The 24,591-nt window shown below is 43.2% G+C and overlaps 1 protein-coding gene across 1 annotated transcript in view; it reads left to right on the plus strand.

Moving 5' to 3' along the window:
* The first annotated feature begins 20,805 nt into the window (after nucleotides 1-20,805).
* Nucleotides 20,806-24,591, plus strand: part of LOC122796643 (copine-3-like) — a 1,386,610-nt gene continuing 1,382,824 nt past the window's right edge. Inside the window, exon 1 of the mRNA XM_044065280.1 lies at nucleotides 20,806-21,035. The gene's annotated coding sequence lies outside the window, so the exon portion shown is untranslated. The remainder of the gene's footprint in view (nucleotides 21,036-24,591) is intronic.

Below are 24,591 nucleotides of genomic sequence, written 5' to 3' on the forward strand. Positions count from 1 at the left end.
GTACATCAGCAAGTCAAATAGCATCAGAAATACTCTATTTAGGGATGTAAATCTGATATTCTGCAACATCAATAGAAAGATTTGGTGGGATAGGTATATCTTGCAGAGGATACTGCTGCTGTGGAACAGATTCCCATAAAACAAAGGTCATCCCTGTGGATAGGAAACTCAAAATGTACCGCAAGACTGCCCCCTGTACTACTAATGGACCAAGGGATCTCCTAAATGCTTTAGCTCATGCACGGGTCTCCTCAAATTATCTATGGTGTGATCCCAGTTATAGGGGTAATATGTAATTATCAAGTATGGGATGGGTAAAGCTACTCTATAACCAAATGTGATAGGTTATTTTGAGGACAATAAGGGAAACTGGCTTGACTTAAAATGGCCCACAAGGGCAGCTAGTCTGTTACTTGCAATGAACTTGCCTAAGTGCCCTGGCATTGTGCCACCTGTTGTTAGTTCCCAGTGCCTCTATCAAGTAGAGCCACTGGAGTGATCCCCGGGGTGAACTTTCTATTACCCATTCACTCATCAAGATTTCGCTTGAAGAGGGCTAATGAGGTGCTCTGCTTGACATGTATGGGAAGTCTATTCCAGAGCATGGGTAGTCTTTGGGTTATGAACCTGTCCCTCCAGCATGTTCTGTTGACTGTGGTAATGAGGTTGAGGTCTCTAGAGCATATGGTGTGGAGGGATGGGATTTCTTTAGATGTAGCATTTCTAACAGATCTGGGTCAGACATGGCTTTGTAAGTCAAGCAGAGATCGCATCTTAGTAGACGATATGAGACAGAGAATAGCTGGAGTTTTTTGAGTCTGTCCATGTAGGATATGTGTTAAAGGCCTAGGATTCTCTTCATGAGGTACTTTTGTGGCCTCTCCAACTGTTGCAGGTTTCTAGTGAGGTACATGCCAAATGGGGCATTATACTCTATGACTGGTCTAATGAGGAAAGAGTAGAGAGAAATGATGACCTCTTTCTTCCTGGATGCAAAACCCTTGGTAATGAGATGTGCCACATAGAAGGACTTTCTGCCACAGTGGCAATGAGGTGGTCGAAGGAGAGATTGCTATCAACCTGTGTCCCCAGATCTCTTATAACACCTTCAGTGTTCAGTGGGCTACCATTGATGTGGTAATTAGTGGGAACTTTGTTTTTCCCAAAGGGGATAACTACACATTTTTTGGCATTAAACTTAAGGCCATAATTTCAACACCAAATGGCTCCTAGCTTGCAGTCCTCTGCAAATTTGGTAAGCCAGAGTCCCTCCATGTTGGCCTGGACTTCTGAGAAGTAGATGCCAAACAGGAGAGGACCCAGGACCGATCCCTGTGGGACTCCACTCACGACTGGTTGGCAGTCTGACTTGGAGTCTGCTACTTTCACACTGTGGGTTCTAGCTGTGAGCCAGTTTGCAACCCACCTGACGACAGGGTCTATATTATGTTATCACACGCTGACAACAGTGAATGATAAATATCTTACCCCATGTAAGCGAAAGCTTACGCAGTAGAAACCTCAGAACAGTGATTTTTTTCCAAGGGAAAAAATTGCTGTTCCGAAGGAAAAAAAAAAACTTTAAAACATTACATAATGTGGGGTGCTTCACCCCCCCACCCCCCTACTTAAATATACTAACTCTGAAATCGCACTACAGTGCCAAAAATGGCAAAGTAACGAAAGTGGCCAAGCGAATTCTTTCCCAGGGAAAGAATTTGCTGAAAAGCTGCTTCGCTATTTTGCCTTTTCGCACTTTTTGGTTCAATGAAAACACATTCAACAAACTGCATCTGTGACATCGTAATAAGGAACCTAACGATATAGGGGTTGAAGCCTAGTTTGCTGAGTTTATCAATAATTCCTGAATGAGGAGTGGTATCAAAGGCCTTGGTCAAATTGAGGTAGGCTGTATGAACTGCCTTACCTTCATCCACCGCTCTGGTGACTGACTCAAAGAATTCAACCAGGTTGAGCATGCATGATCTACATTTCCTAAAACCAAATTGAGTGGGATCTAGAGTTTGGAGATTCCTTATATCCTTGTTAATTAGGTCCATGATGATGTGCTCCATAGCCTTATATGTCAGACTCGTCAGGCTAATGGGGTAATAATTTCCAGGGTCTGTAGTCGCTCCTCCTTTATGGAGAGGGATGACTGTAGCAGTGCACCATTCGGTAGGGACAAAGCCTGAGGTGAGGCTTTGAGTGAACAGAGCACACAGATGTGGTGCCAGTTCACTTTGTAAGTCATGTAGAACTCAGCAAGGGATATTGTCGGGTCCCATGGAAGCTGTATTCTTGGCCTTAGACAATGCAGCTTTAACCTGTGCTGCAGCAATGTTGGGTGCCTGGCACTCTTCTGGTATTCAGATTGGTCTTTTTTTTGGGGGGGGTAAAATTGGCACTGAATCTGTCGGCCAGTATGTTGGCAATATCTGTTGGCTCAGTATAGGAGGTACCATTGTGCAGTACCTCAGAGCAAATCTGGGTATTGCCATGAAGATCCTTGATATAACTATAGAAGGCTTTGTGTTTGTTTTTAGTGTCTGAGGCAATTCTGCCTTCATAGCTGGCTTTGAATTTTTTGATGAGAGATCTCAACTTTCTGTTGAGGCTAATAAGGGAATTTTTCCAGTCTTGGGACTTCACCTTTTTCTGCAGCAGTTTCTTCCTTCTGTTGTAGAGTTTATTAATAGCAGGTGACCACCAGACTGGCTTCCATTTTTTGGAGGAGAGCATCTTGTTTCTGTTGGGTATGGCTAGTTCCATGCATTTATGTACGTGTTCGTAGAGTGCATTGATGTATGATTTGGCAGTCATGCATCTATTTTCCATTGGCATGGGTGCTGTAAAGTTAGCCACCTCTGTTTTTAGGAGTCCAGAGTCAGCTTTGGAGAAGCTTTTCATGGTGGATACCTTTGCAGGGAGTATGGGTGAGATGTGGATTTCCATGGTGATTATTTTGTGGTTGGATATAACCTGGGAGGAAATGACTACTGGTGTAGAGCAACGGTTGACCATGTTAGTAATAACCAGGTCAAGGATGTTACTTCCTCTAGTGGGGGTAAGAATGAGCTGGTCCATGGCACTGGAATTGATGAATTCCAGGAAGCGTTGGGCCAGTGCATTGGTGCATGACAAAGCATCAAGGTCTGTCAATCATGTCATCCCAAGCAGACAGATACTGGATCCCCTTAGAATGACACCAGAAACTTAGCCAATTGTTGAAGTCAATCATTTTTTGTTTGTACTGTGGTAACATTCTGGGCAATGGTAGGATGCTGCTCAGGGCTAGGGTCATACCTGCCTGGGCCACATAATCTGAGAGCTCAACCATGTCTCTTTTCATGTAGTCCAGAGAGGTGCGTCTCAGGTCATTCACACCCACATGGAGAATGACAGACTCATACTTGTTGTGGACTGACCTGAGTGCGTGTGTTATGTGTCGGATTCTGGCACCTTATAGACAGCCGACTGTTACCTTCTCCTAATTCAACCTAGTGAGTGGGACGTCAGTGTGCCTCACTATTGAGTCATCTATGATTATTGTATTGGGAAAGCTGTTTTGCCTTAGGGGCTTAGGTTGAGGGGCACACTGTGTAGGTGAGCTATGTGTCTTGTGGTTTGTGCTGTGTTGTGGTGGTCGAGTGAGTTTCTGCCTTGAAGGTCTCTGCTGTTTGGGTAGATTTCTGTTGAGAGCGTCAGCGAAGATGGGTGTGTGGTTTGTGTTTTGATGTGAAGGCTGTGATGGTGGGTGTTCTGGAGGGTTGTGTGTTTCATGTGGTGTGGTGCAGGTGTTGACCTTCTCTTGACCAGCTATTCCGGTCTTGGCTGGAGAGTGCATGGCTTCCAATTTGGAGATATAGACGCATCTCTCACAAGTCTGAGTGTTGGGAGGTAAGAGAAGAGGGTTGTCTATGTACATGAGGCAGTTGCTACACTGCCTCAGAATAGGAACAATATAAAGTATTGTTCTTATAAACTTAGAAAGTTGCTAGAATAACAGGTTTTGAAATATTATGTCTTTTCTGAAGGATATGAATTATTTAGCATTATTTAGTTACTTCAGTTCTCAATGATTTGCCAAAACTCACACATTTTATGAGGAACAGACCAAAAAAATGAGGCAAAATTCTGGACAGTCTGCAAAATCTGTACAGTTGAGATATATACATGAGGTATTTATTTGGTATGAAAGCAATCTTTGTTAAAAGTGTTTCAGTTTATGAGTTACTAATATTTATTCTGATAGACGTTCAGTGGTAGATTTTTTGTTAGTTAATTAGTCATTTTGTTAGTGAGTTGGTTTCCTAATTAATAAAGTTTGGATTAGTAGGTTAGTCTTAATAAGCCGTTCTTGTATACTTTAATTTGTCTCTAGCTTTTTAGTATCAGTTCTAAGGTAGCACAGTCTAGTTTACACTATGGTGTTAAGGGGAAGGGGGACTTGGTTAAAGGAATAAGTTAAATGTTTTTATTGCTCTTAACAGAACCACCCTCTGTAACCACTCCCTTGCTCCAAATAACCTGATTATATATAAATTAATGAATGTCTTTAATGCTTTTCATTATACTCAACTGGGATCACTTGTTTTTGTGTTTCAGTAATGGATATTCCATTTTTAACTCAACTGTGGACTATTTTATTATTTTGTAGTATGTATTTTAAAGTTTGAATTTTATTAGTGAACTAGGTGCACGCATAACTTATTTCAGTGAGTGAACTTCACACCCTCCACACTGCAAAGTTTCTGCTTGGTTTGAAACTACATTTAACTGTAACCAAGGTATGGAAGATTGTAAAACAGAAAAAAGAATTGGTGGTGGGATCTTTCGAAAAAGGAAGAAGCAAATTACATAGAAATAAATGGAAATTGTGGGAATAATACATGCAGAATAATGTCTAGTAGGAGGAGTAAAATTTAAAGGAAGGCAGCATTTGAACAATTCATGTAATGTTGGAGTGAATGATAATTGCTAAAAAAGAAAACATGTATGTATAATGCATAAAATTCATGAAACTGTGTACAATGTTTTGTTTTCTTTTCTGTAACTGTATGTGCCAATGTTATTGTTTAAATGCTGTGAATTTAATCAAAGTGCTTATAAAAAAGAAATCCAGCACTCTTTTTTCAGTCTGTTAAACCTGTCTTCACTTCCATTTGTAATTACTGCTCTGAAGAATGCTTTGATTGCCCCACACTTAGTGATGAGTTTATTTGAAAACATTTTCAATGGACAGATGTTAGGTGAAAAAACTGAACCCATTCTCTGTGTTTAAACATTTAAGAACAACTGGTGTATCCTGTTTAACTTCATATACCAAATAATCTTGAAAATATTCCCACACAATTCAACAAATTCTTTACCGAAACTGTCCAAACCCTTGCCAATGCCCAAAACAGTACTTGTAGCCCCACACCAACAAATACCCCAACCCACCCAAATACTCAAGACAATACCCCCAAATTCAACCTTCATTCAGTGTCCACCAAGGTAATTTATAAACTCCTTAAAAAACATAAACCAACCACACTAGCAGCAGACAATCTACCAGCAGATTTCCTTCAGATATCTGCTGATGTCGTAGCCTATCCAGTTTCTATTCTCATAAATAGGTCACTGTCAGAATATAGAGTACCCAAATCTTGGAAAACATCACATATCATTCCACTGCACAAAGGTGTTAACTTCTTAGAGCTCACCAATTATCATCCAATAGCAATCCTATCACCTTTGTCCAAAATATTAGAAAGAGTTGTTCACACTCAACTAATGCAATACCTCCAAATTAACAACCTTCTCTCCACATCACAGCATGGATTTAGACCTTCCCACAGCACCACCACTGCACTACTATCATTCACCAACACAGTTAACCACCACAGAAATAAGGGTCTGTTCGTATCTTCTATATTCTTAGACTTATCAAAAGCCTTTGATATGGTAAATCACAGTATGCTACTTGAAACTCTTAACTACCGTAAATATATGTTCCCCCTCTATGTCATGGTTCAACAGCTACTTATCAGACTGTCAGCAAACAGTCCTCTGGCATGACCAGCTGTCCCCCCTGTTACCAGTAACCATAGGAGTCCCTCAAGGGTCTATTCTTGGTCTCTTGCTGTTCTATTTACTAACCAGATTGTCTTATCCTCACCCTCTGCATCAATAGTACAATACGCAGATGACACCACCCTTATTTGTGCCACCCCCACCCTAGACGAACTGCAATCCCTAACCCAAAATAACCTCACTCTAGCTGAAACTTGGTTCACAAACATCAAACTTCTTCTTAATCCCAAAAAAAACAAACAAACTCATTCGTTTTGGCCTAGGCAGACCACCTCCCCTTAATAATAAATTTCATATCAACTCCAAAGATAACATTCAAATCAGCCCAACCACACACACACCAAACTGCTAGGGGTAGTAATAGACAATAACCTGAGATTCGACATCCACATTGCCCAAACCATCAAAAAAGTAAACAAAAAACTCAGACTCCTTTACAGGAACAAACACTTCATTACTAAATCTATCAAAGCAACCACTGCAAGGACTCATCTTCTATCCATCCTCCTATATGCCTCTCCCATCTTAACCGATTTCCGACTAACCGATCTAAATAAAATGAAATCTTGCTATAACAAGATCACCGAGTTAGCTATTGAAGCCTCATACAGGTCCCACCACTGTCTATCCCTTAAGCAGCTCATCTGGCTGGAATTGCCTTACATCCTACAACTCAATCAACTATCTATAGCACATAAACTTTACTGATAGTTTTAGACAGATAATCAGCACCTCATAACTGTCATCAAACACAAAAACGATGCTGGGAAATCCCTTTTTGCCAGTACCATTACCAACAATTGGAACTCACTAGCAAATTAAATAACTTCTACCACCTCCACTTCTCATTTCAAAAAACTCCTGAAAACCCATTATCTAAATAACTGGCTATGTTCTTGTAACTCCCCAGGATAATCCGCACCAAGAAACTGTTTCAGAACTTCAGCTATGTATACATAGTATTAAATGGTTTACTGTATAACTTGTTAATCTCTGCTACATTGTTTTTCACTGATGTATGTAAAAGCTATTAAGGCTCTCTCCTATATTATAATGCATTGTATAATATTGTTACTGTTTCTGTTTTGTACTGTATTATATTGAAATGTTTGTATTTCTCTTGGAGCTTTTCTCCCCGGGCCTCCACTGAAAATGGACCTGTGTCCAGTCTGACTTTCCCGGTAAACAAATGTAAAATAAATAAAATAAATAAAAAATATAGTTCCTAGCATATTCCAGCATGTCCCCCATCCCTTCTTCCTTCCCATCCTTTTCTTTTTTTATGCAAAACTCATGCCTTGTCTATGCTGACCCATTCCTTTTTAAGCAATCATCATCTAAGCATTCATTTTGGTCTTACCTCTTCAATCTTTTTCAGTACTTTCACCTTAGCTATTTCCTCATTTTCCTTATTTAACTAGAAATCAAAGTGATCTTCATTAAATGCTGCAACTGCTGTAATCATATTTTTTTAATATATAGGTTCATAGATGGGTACTAGGCTATCTGCCCAAAGGCATTCATAAGCCTAGCCAGAATGTGTTGGCTTTCACCACCCCCTTAGATTAGTTCCCTGTGCCTCTGTCCAGCAGAGTCACTGAAGTGATCCCTGAGGTAAACTTTGTGTTTCCCATCCACTCGTCAAGGTTTCTTTTGAAGAGTGTTAGCAAGGAGCTCTGCCTAATGTAGATTGGGATCTTGCTCCAAAGCATGGGAAGTCTCTGGGACAGGAATCTATCCCTCCAGCATGTCATATTTATTGTTGTGGTGAGTTTTAGATCCCTAGAGCGTGTGGCTCGAGGGGATAAGGTTTTCTTTAGGTGGAGCATGTCCATCAATTCTGGGTTGGACATGCACTTGTATGTCAGACAGAGATCACCTCTGAGTAGGCGGTATGCAACCGAGTAGAACTGGAGTTTCTTCAGTCGAGCTGCATAAGGCATCTGTTTGAGGCCATTGATCCTCTTGGTGAGGTACTTCTGTAGTCTTTCCAGCTGTTGCAGGTGTCTTGTAAGGTACATCCCAAATGGGGCGTTGTACTCTAAGATGGGTCTGAGGAGTGATGAGTAGAGGGGCACAATGACCTCTTTTAATCTGGATGCGAACCCTTTTGTGACTAGGTGGGCCAGTTAGAAGAATTTTCTAACCACTTTGGCAATGTGATTATCAAAGGTGAGATTACTATCTACTTGGGTCCTCTGATCCCTTATTATGTCTTCTGTATTTAGGGGACTACCACCTATGTGGTAGTTTGTGGGTACTTTGTTTTTTCCAAAGGGGATGACTATGCAGTTTTTGGCATTTAGCTTATGGCCATGATTTTGACATCAGGTATCCGTCTCAGTGAGACCCTTTTGGAGGATGTCTGTGTCAGCCGGAGAATCAATTATAGCCCCTAGTTTGCAGTCATCTGCGAACTTGGTCAGCCATAGTCCTCCTGTGCTTGCCTGTACCTCTGAGAAGTAGATGTCGAACAGGAGGGGTCCTAGGACTGAGCCCTGGGGAACACCACTTGTAACCAGTTTAGAGTCGGACCTAGCTCCTGCAACTCTCACCATGTGGGTTCTGTCCATGAGCTAGTTGGCAACCCATCTTGTGACATAGGGGTTTATGTTCAGGCTGGTGAGCTTGTCTGTAATACCAGAATGGGGAATAGTGTCGAAGGCCTTGGCGAGGTCAAGGTAGGCTGTGTGTATCACCTTTCCCTTGTCTATAGCCTTGGTAACTGTCTCAAAGAAGTCCACCATGTTTAGGAGGCATGATCTGCCCTTAACAAAGCCAAACTGGGTAGGGTCCGGTGTTTGGAGGTTCCCAATGTCTCTGTTAATGAGTTCCATGATGATGTGCTCTACAGCCTTGCAGACCAAGCTAGTCAGGCTTATAGGTCAATAGTTCTCGGGGTCTGTTGTGGCTCCACCTTTGTGGAGCAGAATAACCCTTGCTGTGCGCCACTCTATGGGTATGTAGCCTGTGGAGAGGCTGAGTTTGAACAGTGTGTTTAGGTGAGGGGTTAGTTTGTCTTTGAGCTCGTGTAGGATGCAGCCTGGGACACTGCCCAGTCCCATTGATGCTGTGTTTTTGGCTTTGGAGAGGGCTGTTTTAACATGAGTATATGTGATTTCAGGGACTCTACATTCTTCTGGTATGGTTATGGGCCCTTTTGGGGGTGAGAGGGGGTGAAGTTTGCACTGAACCTGTCTGCCAGGATGATGGCGATATCAGTCGGTTCAGTGTATTTTGTGCCATTCTGCCATTCTGTAACTCCGAGCAGATCTGAGCATTGCCACTTAGATTCTTGACATAGCTAAAGAATGCCTTGTGGTTATCTTTGGAGTCTTTGACAATTTTTCTTTCAAAGCTCGCCTTGGATGATTTTATGAGGGATTGTAGTTTCTTGCTGATACTGATCAGGGATGTCTTCCCTTCTTGGGATTTTACTCTTTTCTGTACTAGTTTCCTCTTCCTATTGTACAGCTTGTTTATGACAGGAGTCCACCAGACTGGTTTCCTTTTCTTGGAGGAGCGAGTCTTGGTTTTTCTTGGGATGGCATGATCCATGCATTCTTGTAGCTGCCCGTAGAATGCATTAGTAAAGGATTTTGCAGCTTGGACAATGTTATCCTTCAGCATGAGGGCTTTGAAATTTCCACCTCAGTCTTAAGTAACGTGAAGTTTGCTTTTGAAAAGTTTTTCACGGTGGCTTTCTTGTCCGGGGGTGGGGGCGAAATATGGATATCCAAAGTGATTTGTTTATGGTCAGATCTAACCAGCGAGGGGTTGACCTCTGGTGTGGAACACTGGTCGCCCATGTTGGTGATGACCAGGTCCAATATGTTGTCACCTCTGGTGTGAGTATTGACCAGTTGAACCAGGGCGTTTGAGTTTATAAATTGTAGGAAAAGTTGGGCAAGGGAGTTAGTACTTGAGTAGTTCTCCCAGTTAATGTTTGTGTAATTGAAATCACAGAATATTAGGGTGTTTGGTAGGAATGAGGGTCCTGGGACATGGTGGGTGATCTGTAGCAAGCTACAATTTGAATTGCAGTTTTGCCCATTGTTAGTTGCACATGGATGATCTCTGAAGCATCGTGCTGTGCCACTAACCTGGAGGTGTGGGTATCCTTGATGAATATGGATACACCCCCGCCTTTTGTATTTCGGTTTGGGTTCTGTGGCCGAAATGTATGGTATGAGTTGTAGCCTGGTAGTGCTGGGGTGCTCTCTGGAGCCTTAAACCAGCTTTCTGTTACTGCACATATATTGATTTTCTCCATACTGAGGAGTGCCTCGAGTGCGTGCATTTTGAGGTTTAGACTTCTGACACTGAGTAGCATTACCCTCAGTTTTTTGTTACTTGTGCTATTTACGGCGGTGAGTTTGTCTTTTGAGCCTTGCCTTAAAAAGGCACTATGGGAGTGGCAAGAGCCATGGCAAGTATTCAAAAGCCTAAGGGTGATAGGTGCAAGCCATCTCTAGTGAAGCAGCGTGGCTTGTTGAGCATGTCATCCCAGGCAGACAGACACTGGATCCCCTTTAAATGACACCAGAAACTTAGCCAATTGTTGAAATCGAGAATTTTTTCTTTATACCGTGGTATCATTCTTGGTGAGGGCAGGATGCTACTCAAGGTCAGAGTCATACCGGCCTGGGCTACGTGATCAGAGAGCTCTTACGTGTCTCTTTTCATGTAGTCCAGGGAGGTACAGCTCAGGTCATTCACACCAACACGGACAATGACAGAGTCATATTTGTACTTGTTCTGGAGTGACTTGAGTGCTTGTGTTATGTGGCGGATCCTGGCACCTGACAGGCAGCTAGCAGTAACCTTCTACTTATTCAGCCTAGTGAGTGGGACGTCAGTGTGCCTGACTATAGAGTCACCTATTACTAGTATGTTGGGTATGTTATTTTGCCTTAAGGGCTGTGACTGCATGGCACACTGGTTTTGTGAAGTATGTGTTTCATGGTTTGTGTTGGGGGGTGGAGCCGTGGAGGTTGCTTGGATGTTTGCTTTGGAGGTCTCTGTTGGTTTTGCAGATTTTTATTTAGAGCCTCCGAGTATGTTTCCATGTATTTATGTGTGTTTTTTGCCGGTGCTGGTTTAATGGGTCTATGTAAGACTGGTGGTGTGATGCAAGTATTTTCCTTCTCCTCTTGACTGTCTGATCCAGTCTTGGGTTGGGAGAGCTTAACCTCTAGTTTGGCTGTATAACTGCATCTCTCGCATGTATTAGTGTTTGGTGGTAGGAGTATATAAGGCAGCTGTAACATTGCCTCAAAATGACCAGATTCACCAGATGGACTGGAGAGTACACCTGAAACTGCCCTTTGGATATGCCTGGATAGGTACAGTGAAATGTTTTGCTGGATGGCTGGTAAGGTCAAATAGAGAGCTTTGTCCTACTGTATGTACAGGAGGGTCTAGTGCTAGGGTTTATAAGTGCTTGCTATAAGTTTTGACCAAGTGCCAGTCTGAGAAATGAATGGCTTGAGTGCTTAAGTTGAAAGTTTGTCTAGTTCCAAGGAAAAAATTGAAAAGGAGACTTTGTGGAGACGGCAATAGTTTCACCCTAGCTAACTGGCACGCAAAACCAGGCAAATATGGTACTTATAGCAGGGAAATGAAAGAGATAGAAATTAACCCAAAAATGGCCAATAAACTACTAATTTCTGGGCTGAAACCACTCCTCCAGGGACAGATAGGCTGCTCAAAGCTCACCTCTCTCACAGGTGAACAGAGAAACTTCCTTCTATCCAAGTAAGGTATGGGCAAACACAAAGATTTGTAACACAACCCTGAATTCAGCACTAACTTGAAAACTGGACTATACTAGCTTAGAAAGGCGGAAAACAAGTATATATATTTTTTTCAGAAAATAAAGCAGATACACTCAGAAAAACAGTTTAAAAGCACAGAAAAGGATACTTATTGTTATATATCGCAGATCAGAGTTGTAGTCAATGCCCCCAGTAATAAAGTAGGAAGAAACACAAATACAGTAAAAGCAGATAAATAAAATGCAATTTCTTTTATATATATATATATATATATATATATATATATATATATATATATATATACATAAAACAATAGAAAACAAACTGATTTAAACAAGTTACCCAATTAACCAGAGAAAAGCTCAAAACTGAGCCCTACTCCAGCAGTCTTCAATCAGACAAGTTCTAACTGCACACCCGTGCTTACTAGGGTGCAGGGGAACCTTCTCCAAAAAAGATAGCCTGTATCAGTGCTCAAGTTATACAAACAAAGCTAGATTCAGCAGGCCTGAATCTGGTCTATGCTACAGCAACAAGGCGCACCAATTTCAGAAAGAAACAGTTCAAATAGCAGTCACAATAAGCCTGTGACCAGAAATTCCCAGCTCAGAAGGGCAGAATCCAGCCTCTCCTCCCACAAGAGTGCAGACCACAAACCTTCTTAATGTAGAATAACTGGCCTGAAGCCCAAGTGCTTAAGCCAGAACTAATACACTTTTAGAATAGCAGACACTGGGCCTTCAATCAGCAATTTCCAGCTTAGAAGGATGTAAGCTACCTGTCCTGCCACAACAGTGCAGACCACAAACCTTCTTAATGTAAAACAGCCTGTATGAAGCCCATATGGTAACACAGTATTGCCACCTTCCCTTTCCCTTTTTAAACCAACCCCTCCAACACAGAATAATTACAATAAAATAAGTAAAGTCAATAACATACTTTTACCAGTCAATGCTCTGTACACACCAACACCCACCAAAGCCACAATTGAAAAACCACAATGCCAAATCAGACTCGACTCATAACTACATTAGAATGAGTAAAAACTGTCAATCTAATAATGCTAGCAAGCTTGATCAGCTGATCCTGGGGAAAAAGAAAGAGGTTCATGAATGTTCTTCCCTTTCATTAGAGCTTGAACTACCCATTCCCTTCCATGACCTGTCCTGTGGTGACTTGTCACATGTCCCTCACCAATTCCTGCTCTGATCCCCCCACACCCATCTCTTTCAACTCATTGCTCCTCTCTCCATTCAGTGCATCATGGCTGTTATACACAGCTATCCACATTTCTTGTCTAACAAATCAGGACATTTTCAATTTTCCATGTCTTTTTGCAGGATGCAAGTGTCCATATAGAGACTGTACTGCATGGAGAGGACAAGTGGTAACCCTAGCATTTAGTTATCCAGTTTAACTCCTAACTAGGGTACCTTCTCTGCATCATCTACATTTACTACCTTAGTCCTCGTGGGTTTCTGCCTAAGTTTCCAGTTTCCTACCACATTTCAATGGCAGGCTTATTGCTTATGCAACCTGCAAAGCCTTTAAATTGCCCTTACCCATAGATCTCAACTGTCCCTGTTTTTGGTTCACATTTTTACCTGTCGCTGGTAATTTTTTTGATTTTATGATTAATCAATTAAAGTCAGTAAGTAATGCCAGACATTAGAGTTTCACATTTCTTACTCTTTAGAAAAACGCATGTTGATATAAAACTTATTATTCTATTAACATTCCCAATGTATTAAATTAATCTTTGTTCATCGCTTTTGTCTTTGTACCCGATTGTTGATCAAAAAAGTATAGGTATTTCGGTGCATAACTCTTAACTCTCACTAATTTCACAGAATGACCCTGATTTTTCATATTTTAGTGTGTCCCTCATAAAATGTGTTATTTCTGGCAGACACTGAGGATTTCAGTCACTAAGTAATGCCAGACATTTGAGTTACAGACTTCATATCCCTAGCAAAATGCATGCTAAAACAAAACTTTTTAATCTGAAGTAGTTAACTTCATTTGGTCTGCAACCTGTGGGTATCAGATCTGTCCTCGGATCTGAGCCGGCAGCTTTACCTAGCTAAAAGATCCGAGCTCCTAGCTCCTCCCCTACCCATAATCCCCTGCTACACATTCCCCATCCCCAGATCTAGTTTGCAGCGGCTTGTAGCAGCTTCTAGAGATGAGCTCTTAGGCGTGGGTGAGAAATTTCCAGTTTGATAAAAACTTTTAAAAATGTTTCTTTGGTGTGTGTGTATTGTTTAGCCCCCTTTATCGACTAATATATTTAGCGTATATTTTTTGTGGTAAATTTACTTCAAATTTGTTTCATTCCCTCCCCCTAGTGTGTGAGTGTGTGGTGTGATGGCTGAAGGGCCTAAAGCCATTTTATCTAAATGCACTGAGTGTGGTCATAAGCTGTCTCCAGCCGATGGCCACACTCAGTGCGTTATTTGCCTGGGGGTGACCCATTTATCCACTAGCTGCCAGGTTTGTGTGGCTTTCAACCCCCAGGCTATCAGGGATAGGAGGAACAAGCTAATCCTGGCAGGATTGTTGCCCCCGAATTCATCTTCCTCCTCTCCCTCTAAGGCACCGGTCGCGGCTGTGGCTTCCGTGCCTTCCAATCCCCCTCCCTTGTTGGGGACTCAAACTCCCTCTGCTTCTCAGGGTGAGGGGGACTCATCTTCCTCTTCTAAAGAAAAAAGAAGAGATAAGGATCGGCACAAGCATAAAAGGCGGGCTGAGTCTCATCCCTCAGCCCTGCCAGTGAAGGTAGCTAGTCCCGCTAAGAGGACCTCTGGTTCTCCTCATTCTCGGCTCTATTCTCCTTGCTTTTCCCCGGAGCCGGAAGAGGAGTACTGGTCTCCCTCGAGGGAGGCCCACCTCTACGACCTCTTCCAGATCCACCAGAAGCTTGACCGACGCTGATTTGGACCGGACGATGCGTCGTTTCCTGCAGGCTCAAATGCAGATGGGGGTGCTCCAGCCTCCCCTCGGCCCCTTTCTTTACCCCGATTGCTCCTTCTCTGACCCAGATTAGGGTTTCGGAGTCTTTGGATCAGTGCCATTTTGGACCCGGGGAACCGTCGGCACCAGCAGTCTTGATTACTTTGATTTGACTCTGACTATGCCCTCAAGCGTGCAGATCCTAGCTCTCGGGGACGAGAGCCGAGCGTCAGATCTGTGGGGGGAACTGTGTCTTTGGCGCCATTTAGGTCGGAGCACACTTCCCTCTCGGGTCCGACCGCTTCGGCTCCGATGCCGATCCCTGCATCGGAGCTGAGGGGGCTGCTCTCGGAGCCAGGGGAGAGTGGTTTGCCCTCGGCGTTTGATGTAGTGGAGAGGGTGCTGTCGAGGACTTCCAGATCCCCTGTCCAGGCTGTGGATCCATCCATCACCCCTGCGCATTTGGGCCTGTCTTCCGCCATCCGGCCACAGGGACAGCCTGCATCGGCGCTCCAGTTGTTTCCCTTAGAGGAACAAGAACCCGTGGGTGAGCCCTCCTCGGATAGCCCCACCGAGGAGGTTCCTCACAGACAGAAGTGCAAAAAGAGGCACCTGGACTCCCCTGAGTCCCTCACAGAGAACACAGACTTGGAGGAAGGGGAAGGTTCCCCAAGGTCACCCCCTGGGGATGTCTCCTTTGGAGACATCATGGAGATGTTGCGAATCAGAGGAGGGTGGTCTGCCCAAAAACCTTCCTCGGACGAGTCTGTGTTCCTGGAGGCGTTTGGTGCAGGCCCATGTACTTCTTGGGTGTCTCCCCCGGCTGACTTAATTACCACCAGGGCTTGGAAGGAGCCGGACACCGTGGAGCAAATTCCCAGAAGGCCAGACAAGATACTTAGTCCCTCTTCTGATAGGCAGGCATGGTCTAAACATTCTCCAGTGGATGCCATGGTGGTGGCAGCTGCCACCAAGAAGGAACTAGCGCAGGAGAGTTCCTTGGTCCACCCTCCAGATAATGAATCTCAGACGTTGGACCGCATTGGAAAGCGGATGTTTGCTTCAGCTACCTTCTCTGTAAGGGCACTGAACTATATGGCACACGTCATCAGACTCCAACGAGACTTGATTAAGGAATACGCTGGAGCCCCCCCGGAGTCCATGGCGGCTAAGGACAAACGCACCTTCTCGGCACGCATGGCCACTCTGAAATCTATTACTAACACTTCTATGCGGCTACTCTCCCATGCCACAGAGGGAGTGGCTAGAGCCAGCAGAGCAGGCATCGCTTTGCGGCGCCATGCCTGGTTCACCTTTGCGATTTTGCGGAACCTTTCAAGGCGTCCTTTGTGAACGCATCCTTTGACGGTTCTACGCTCTTTGGCAAGACCTTCCGTGACAGGCTGGTCCAAAACGAGAAAGATGGGAAGATGCTGTCTGCCATCGGGATCTGCTTCTCTAATCCCAAACGGTCCTTCTCGAGGAACCAGCGGGGACAAAAGAAGATGTGGTTCCAGAAATCATAGCAGTCCCGTCCCGCTTCGGACCCCTCGTCCTTCAGAGGCAGAGGAGGACAAGCTGGAAGCCGGCCCAGAGACAGAGGGGGGCCAAGGAATTTCGGGTCTCGAGAACCTTTCTCGGAGAGGCCCGCGCAACAGCCCTGAGGGCTTACCCGACTGTCCCTCTCTGGAGGCAGTCGGGGGGCATCTGTCGGAGCACCTCCAAACTTGGCAGTCCATTACTAGGGATCAGTGGGTGCTCTGAATTATATCCAGGGGTTATTCCATTCCCTTTCTGAATCTTCCCCCTCCTTTGAAATGCCTCCCCGATGTCCCACCCAATCAAAGGGAGGTGGCAGCTTCAGAAATTTCAAAGCTATTAGAAAAAAGAGCCATCCAGCACATCCTCCCAGGCCAGTCCGGATTGGGAAATTACTCCAGGTTTTTTTTATTGCCAAAAAAGACAGGGGACCTGAGGCCTATCCTAGACCTCTCATCTCTAAACCTGTTCATTCTCAAATAGAAATTCCGGATGGTCACTCTGCAATCTATTCTCCCCTTCCTACGGGAGAACAACTGGATGTGCTCCATAGACCTCAAAGATGCGTACTACCCCATTCTAATGGACAGACGATCCAGGAGGTTCCTCAGCTTTCGGCTGGGAGCCAGTCACTATCAGTTCAGGGCTCCTCCGTTCGGCCTCACCTCAGCCCCCAGGGTGTTTACCAAGGTCATGGCAGTAGTCGCAGCCCACCTGAGACTTCAGGGCATTCGGGTCTTTCCGTACCTGGACAACTGGTTCCTCACTGCCTCCACCAGGCATCAGCTCTGCTCTGCCAGGGATTATACCCTGGCTCTTACTCAGTGCCTGGGTATTACTGTAAACCTTCAAAAATCGTTCCTTCATCCTGTGCAGGTTCTGGAATTTATAGGGGCCAAGATAGATACACGCCTCTCCAAGGCCTTTCTAACAACAGACAGGTTGCGCAGTTTGTCTCTTCATGTTTTGGCAATTCTCCAATCCCCAGCCCTACCTGCGGAAATAGTCCTGAGAGCTTTGGGCTCCATGGTGGCAGCCATCGGTCTGTCGCCCTTTGTGCGACTGCGCATGAGACTTCTTCAGTGGACTCTTCAGGTCCAATGGTCACTTTTACTGCACCCCTTGAACACCCGATTCCCTTGAGCAGGGTTTGCAAGGACTCCCTTCTCTGGTGGCTTTACTCTCAGGAGCTGCGAGAGGGGAGATCATTTGTCATGCCTCAGCCCCACGCCATGTTGACCACGGACGCTTCTCACCTCGGGTGGGGGGGGCATGCTATGGGCAGAACCGTCCAAGGCACGTGGACTCCCTCAGAGACCATTCTGCATATCAATGTTCTGGAGATGAGGGCGGTGCTTCTAGCAGTGCAAGCCCTACAAGACCTTCTTCCTCCGGGAACTATTGCAATTCAGACAGACAACATGGCTGTAGTCTGGTACATCAACAAACAGGGAGGAACCAGATCTTATCCCCTTTGCCGAGAGGCTATGAGAGTTTGGGAATGGGCGATCTCCACCAACCACTTTCTGGTAGCAACACACATTCCAGGCCAGACCAAAATCCTAGCGGACAAGCTAAGTCGCTTGATCCTCGCACCGTACGAGTGGTCTCTAAGCTCGTTAGTAGTGAAACAAATCTTCCTCAAATGGGGTCTACCTTGCTGCGATCTTTTTGCTTCTCCATCAAACAGAAAGTGCAATGAATGTTTCGCTCTAATTCCAATGGGGGAGAGCCCCAGAGATGCTCTGGTTCATGCTTGGCCCCCCGGTCTCCTTTATGCTTATCCCCTGCTTCTGCTCATGACGAAGTTCCTGCAGAAAGCCCATCGGTTGGGAAGCAAGATAATCCTCATAGCCCCATTCTGGCCTCACCAGATCTGGTTCCATTACATGCGGTCTCACAGTGTAGTTCCTCCTTGGATCTTAGATCCCATTCTGGATCTAATTTCTCATCCTGCGGGATTACAACCCCCAAACCTGGGCGACCTCAAGCTCACAGCTTGGTTGATCCAATTCCATTGATAGCAAGGACTCCCAGTATCTTGTCACCAGTGAAAGCTATTCTGGTAGCAGCATACAAACCCTCTACCAGAAAAATCTACAGTAGTAAATGGAAACGTTTTTCCATCTGGGCCAAAGACAGGGGCTTAGACCCTTTTACTGTTCCTATTCCGACGATTCTTGATTTCCTGTCCCATATCTTTCATCAGGGAGCCAGTGCATCTACGGTTAAAGTACAGTTGGCAGCCATCTCTCATTTTCACATTGGGGATGATGTAGGATCACTGGCTTCCACCAGGATTTGCAAAACTTTTTTAAAAGGCGTCTTTCTGTTAAAACCGCCAGTTAAGTCTGTGGTCCCACCATGGGACTTAACATTGGTCCTACAGGCTTTGACGGGCCCTCCTTTCGAACCAGCTGCTTCTGCTCAGTTGAAATTTTTATCTTGGAAAACAGCCTTCCTGACTGCAATAACTTTAGCCAGGACAGTGTCTGAGCTTCAAGCCCTCTGTATGAAACCCCCTTACCTAATATTTCATAAGGACAGAGTTTCTCTCAGGACTAATCCCTCCTTCCTCCCTAAAGTAGCCTCTGAGTCGAATATTAATCAGTCTATTAATCTGCAAGTGTTTTTCCCCAATTTCCAGAACAAAGGGGAATACACATTACACAAATTTGATGTACATAGACAACTGCGTTTTTATTTGCACAGGACAGCAACCAACCGCAAATCTAATCAATTGTTTGTGTCCTTTGCCAAGTCTTCTTTAGGTAAACCTATTACCAAAGTTACTTTAGCCAACTGGATTTCACAGTGCATCATTCAGGCCTATTTAGCTTCAAACAAACCGGTACCTGTGGGAATCCATGCTCATTCAACCAGATCCATAGCTACCTCTGCAGCATTCTGGTCTAGAGTCCCTATAGACGACATATGTTCAACAGCTACTTGGTCCTCCTCTCATACATTCATTTCCCATTATAAATTGGATATGATATCCAGGAGTAGGGCTTCCTTTGGCTCCGCGGTGCTCCGGAATATTCTTCCTTCAGGGCCGCCCAAGTTTTCTAGGTAGCTGGGGACTCTGTCCCACAGGTTGCAGACCAAATTAAGTTAACTATTTCAGATAAAGAAGTTATGTACTCACCATAACGTTCCATCTGAGTAGGTAACTTCATTTGTCTGCAACCGACCCCCCCCCCCTATTCCCCCTAACCAGTTTTGTGCTTCTTAACCATGGGATAGCATTGATCATACTGTTAGGCAGTAGGTTACTGGCCTCTTTCGAGGGTCTTGTGGAGACTTTATAGGCAAACTCGATCTGAGGATGGTGGATGTGTAGCAGGGGATTATGTGTAGGGAGAGGAGCTAGGAGCTCAGATCTTTTAGCTAGGTAAAGCTGCCGGCTCGGATCCGTCCACCCACAGGTTGCAGACATATGAAGTTACCTACTCAGATGGAATGTTATGGTGAGTACATAACTTATTTTTTTAACAACTTGTTTTTAATTAAAAAAACGATATTTAAAATCTACCTTTGATTTTGGGCCTTTGTCCCTTATTGTTTCTGGCTTTGCCCCAGATTCTTGCCCCGGGCACAGCTCTCAACTTTCCATCTCCAAAATGAGAAACACGAATTCTTATAGTGCGAAACAAATGGGCAAAATGTTGAACACTTTCTATTAAACTCAACTAGGGAGCTCACAGGACAGTTAAAATGTGCTACTTCTAACTTAGAAAAAACTTCTTTTGATGAATTTATGATTTAGTTCTATTTATCAAATTAATTCCAAACAATGAATGCGTGACAAACCCTTTCAAATGTGGAACATGAACCTTTTTTGACCCAAAATGAGGAATGTTCCTTCTAATGACGGACTCCCGAGAGGTATGGCTCTATGAGATTGAGAGGCACGCTCCTGTGGCTCTTTCCGAGTCCTACAATATTGATTCGGTCCGGAATTGGTGTTATGTTTTATGATCCTAGAAAGCCGGGCTGGTATGTATCTCCCTGCACAGCTCTCTACCTTCTATCTTGAAAGTCCGGAACACTGCCTCTCGTAATCTGGAACAAACTGGCAAAATGGAGCACTTAACGTTACCAGCAACTTCAACTAGGACGCTCACAGGATAGACAAAACGTGTTATTTTCTACTTATGAAACATTCTTTTATCAATTAACCCGATTCACTATCGTTTACTACTGTTATCAAAAACAAATAAAAACAGTGGCAGACGCTTTTAATGTGGAACGTCGAAGAACACAGACTTTTGGAGAGTCAGAATGAGGAACGAACGATCCTCAATTCGAAGTACACTTCAGAGGTATACTCCCCTGCAAGCCAAACAGGATAAAGCAGATATCGGGAGATTAACGTGCTTGGGGTTTAATATACATAAAAAACTAAAGTATAGACCACGAATTGCGTACTGTGGGCGCGTCCCTGCAACCAAGACTGAGTTTCTCAGACTGACATTGACATTATGTGGGCGGGGCTTGCTACTGCGCAACCGACGGAGAGCCGATCCGAGTTTACACAGGATTTGCTGTGGTCGTACAGTTGTGTGATTTTGTAGGTAAAAATCTGGACTTGTGTTTATTTCAGTCATTTTCTTTTCGCAGGTTTGGCTACATGTTTAGCTCGTGGGTTACCGACTTAAGTTGGAGTACTTGAGACAGAGACATACGGTACGTACAAGTAACACTAAAACTATTATTTTTAATATAGTTGTTATTTTGCGGCTGTATCTTGACTTTTGAAGTCATGTAAGTATCACGTACGTAGTTTTCCTATTCCTTTTCTTGAACTCAAACTTCTGAAATATTCAAGGAAACCAAGTGGACGGTGTTGAGGTTTACTTGGGGTGTGGCGTTTGATTGGCATTATGTGTTCTAAGCTGAACGCAACCAGTAACAATCTTTTTGCTATATTTGAAGCTATGTCATTGTTAGTCATCAAATCAGCGATGAAAGCTTTTGACAGAAAATTGTTTGCACTTAGAGGTATAGCTGGACGTACACACGGGTGTAAATGAAATGAAATGGTTCATGGGCAGCATTGCATTCAGTCAGTTCAGAAGCTTTACACTTCTGTCCATACATCTCAACTTGTATAGCTCAAGAAATCGGGACACTAAAATTAATGGGGCGACAAATGCCCAAAAGTAGGGACATATTTAAAATATCAATCTTGCCAACTTAGAAAGTTGTTAGAATAAAATGTTTTGAATTAGTATACATTTTCTGAATGATAAGAAGTTTGAAATTATAATGCCAGTCATTTTTAAGTGGTGTCAAATACTTTGTGATTTGCCAGAAAAACACAAGTTTTATGAGGAACAGATCAAAAGTATGTATCAAATATCCGAACATTCTGCAAAAATCTGAAGAGTTGAGACTCGAGGTATGAAATTTCTCACCTTTCAAAATCAGTGATGGAACAAAAAAAATGTAATTGCAAGAAGGCAGAGCGCTGGTGGTTACTGACTTGAAACTGTAGTTTTATTGGCCACTAGGGGTCATTTCCATAACTCCTTCATCTTCCTCTCTTAAAACCTATTTGCCTCTTTGAGTTTGAGCGTCTTTTTCAGCTTGTTTGGCTGTTGGTGAAGCACAAGCACTTTTGAGATTTTAAGTATTTTTCTCTGTTTATTGCTAAGTTTTTTCTGCATAGCTGCTAGCTGGACATTTTTCTTTCTTGTTAAACAGTACTTGTGTTAGTAGTTAGTAGTAGAGCACAACCAAAAGCTGTTTGCTGAATTTTCTGTCTGCACTAATTTTTTAATCGTTTTTTCTTAAACTTGCATATTTTCTGTCCTGATGTCCTGACTCACTTTGTGTGGGGTGGTCACTGCACTATTTGTTATAACTTGATACTTGTTAACCTCTGCTATCTCTAAAAAGAAAAATGAAAAAAAAAAAAAAAATTTTTTTCTTTTCTGAGAGTGAAAAAAGTTCAGTTACAGGCTTGCTGTTCCTTTGGGTTGTTGAGTTCTGTGAATTTGAAAGTTTCTGAGAGGCATTGAGCAGCGAGAGGTGGTTACTGACTTGAAACTGTAGTTTTTTATGCCACTAGGTCATTTCCATATAACTTCATTTGTCCTCGGAGGAGGAGTGGTGGTTTGTGATCAGTGACTTGTTGGTTGTCAATCGTTTTTTTCATTTTTCCAGCCCCTGCTATTGAATCACTTACAAATGCCTTCTACCAGCACCTGCAGGACTGGATGGATAAAGGCAATCCCAACAAAACAAAGACTCTTTGTACCAAAGTTACCAGCATCCAGTCTGGTGGACCATAAACAAACTCTACAACAACACAAAAAGCATAAAAAAAAGAGCTCTCATAAAATCATCCAAAAAGCAAATTTCGAGAGAAAAAGCTAAAGACTCAAAAGACAATCATAATCAAATGATTTAGTATTTATAGGATCCTACCTGGGAGGAAACTCCTGCTCTATAACTAGTTCAAAATGATGTTGAGATTACTGATCACAGACACAGCATGCTACCCCACTTGACTCCCCAACCACAGCTAGGACAGCTGTTGTTTGTCAAAGACACTGCACCTCTGATACATCCAGGGCGGGCTGCAACTGTGGTACCACTTCCTTAAGCAAAGCCTCCACCCGACCCAATTTGGACCCCATTGCCCATACAAGCCTCTTATCTGCAAAGCCATGGAAGCCATAAGAGTGACTGGCAATAAATAAGATAAATAAAGACATAGGGAATTTGGTAATTTGGCTTTGTCAAAGGCAGATCATGCCTTTTTAAACTTGGTTGACTTTTTAAACAAACAGACTTTTCATTGATGAGGGAAAGGCATTCCATACAGCCTACCAGTCCATACTAGCTACCTGGATACAATACAAGGCCTTCGATACAATAAAGAAATCAATGGTATCATCAAAAAACCTATCACATTAATGTCGTCAACCAAACTATCTGATGGAATGCAACCACAGGGTCAGAGCTGCTGGCGCCATCACTGCTGCCGCCTGTGGTTAAAGCCTGTTCACAGTGGTTGTCCCACACAGGGCTCAGTCCTGTCACTAATTTTGTTTGCGAAGCCTTCTTCCTCACAGGAGGTTGTGTGCAGGAGTTGCGGCAGATGACTGCAAAGTGAAAGCAACAATCCGAAGTTTGCATCCAAATGTCCATATCCACAGAAAACGTATAAGTGCGCCAGATAGCTGACCTAAAGTTGCCAAAAACCATAGTGGGCTAGGCTTCAAATGCCCTAGCAGATAGCGAAGCCTATGAAAATGAACCTATGTATAAATCTGAAATTTAGGGCCACAACATACCAATCAAGTGTCTAGAATTTTGCAGGATGACATTTTTTATGATTTATTTTTAGTCTGTTCCTCATAACATTTATGTTTTTTTGCCAAATTGTTGAGGTTTGAACTCACTAATGACACACATTTGAGTTTCAGACTCCATATCCTTAAGAAAATGCAAGCCAATGCAACATTTGTTATTTTATAAAGTCTCTTCCTGTTTTGGTGCCTTTGCTCCCCATTATTTTTGTCTTTATCCAGAATTGTTGCACTGAGAGGTTGAGGTATGAGTTATACCAGTGGTTTTTAAATCAGTAACTAAGAATTATAAGAACAATGTGAGCTAGCTAATTATACTGTACAATTTAACTTTAATTTTATGTTTTTTGACCAGGTAGGTGAGCTTTTTAAAAGGGTTTTCAGTTGCCATGACCCAAACCATCAGGGAAATCATTTATTTACGTGATAATTTAAAATAAACACAAGTCTACTTGTATGTGATAACGTGGTAAACATTATGCAAAATACGTGCAGTAGGTAACTAGTAACAGGCTAGATGAAAGTTAACAGAGGCTGTAGATTTACAAGAGCTTGAAAGTAAAACTGGAAAAGAGCTGATGATGGTTCTTTCCATTTGAATAGGAGTAAGGACAAAACACTACCTGATTCATTTGTATTATACCTGGGTTGTGCATGCCAACATTGATGCTGTTTTGCTGGACTCTGATACATTGTTTCATTGTTAGAATATGGCTTGTATCTTCTGAACTGAGATTATGTTGAGTGATTGACTACTTTCTTTATATCCGTTTATCTGTAATGAGTATAAGACCCAAAGGGGAAATTGCCATCTGATTGTGGTTTGGTACAGTAAGAATTATGGCATGTGGTTGTTTGAACCACCTGTAGTGGAGGCCCACGGGATACATGCAAATGGCCCCTTAAGAACATGTACTTTTTCA

Source organism: Protopterus annectens, chromosome 3.part0, assembly GCF_019279795.1.
Source record: "Protopterus annectens isolate FY-2018-M chromosome 3.part0, PAN1.0, whole genome shotgun sequence".
Classification (NCBI taxonomy): Eukaryota; Metazoa; Chordata; order Ceratodontiformes; family Protopteridae; genus Protopterus; species Protopterus annectens.